Source organism: Macadamia integrifolia, chromosome 14 (assembly GCF_013358625.1).
Source record: "Macadamia integrifolia cultivar HAES 741 chromosome 14, SCU_Mint_v3, whole genome shotgun sequence".
Classification (NCBI taxonomy): Eukaryota; Viridiplantae; Streptophyta; class Magnoliopsida; order Proteales; family Proteaceae; genus Macadamia; species Macadamia integrifolia.
This window is the reverse complement of record NC_056570.1, coordinates 21,899,326-21,899,738: the sequence shown is the minus strand read 5'-3', so window position 1 is coordinate 21,899,738 and position 413 is coordinate 21,899,326.

The following is a 413-nucleotide window of genomic DNA, read 5'->3' as shown; positions in this document are numbered from 1 at the left end:
GCATTTTTTTCCTTTATTTTTTTTTTTTTTTTTTAATTGCGTGGGTTGTTTATTTTCAGTTATTTATTTATTTAATTTTAATTGCGTGGCTTGCTTCTTTAAATTCTTAGATGACGAATGGTTAGGACGTTATTTTTAGGACTGTAATTAGAATTAGATCACAACCATTAATCAGTTCACTTTCACATTATTAAAAGAAATAAAAAATAAAGTGGCTGCTCTCCCTGTGTTCGACCCGTAGCTATACTGATCCGTACGCTTGCGGTTACATTTTAAATCTCAAACAATTGACATGTTGACGAGGGTAACCTAAACAAAATACCGACCCAATTGGATCTTATGGTGCATCCTCTATTTTTCCAAACAAATAAAATATATATATATATATATATATTATGCATCAATAGTTTTTT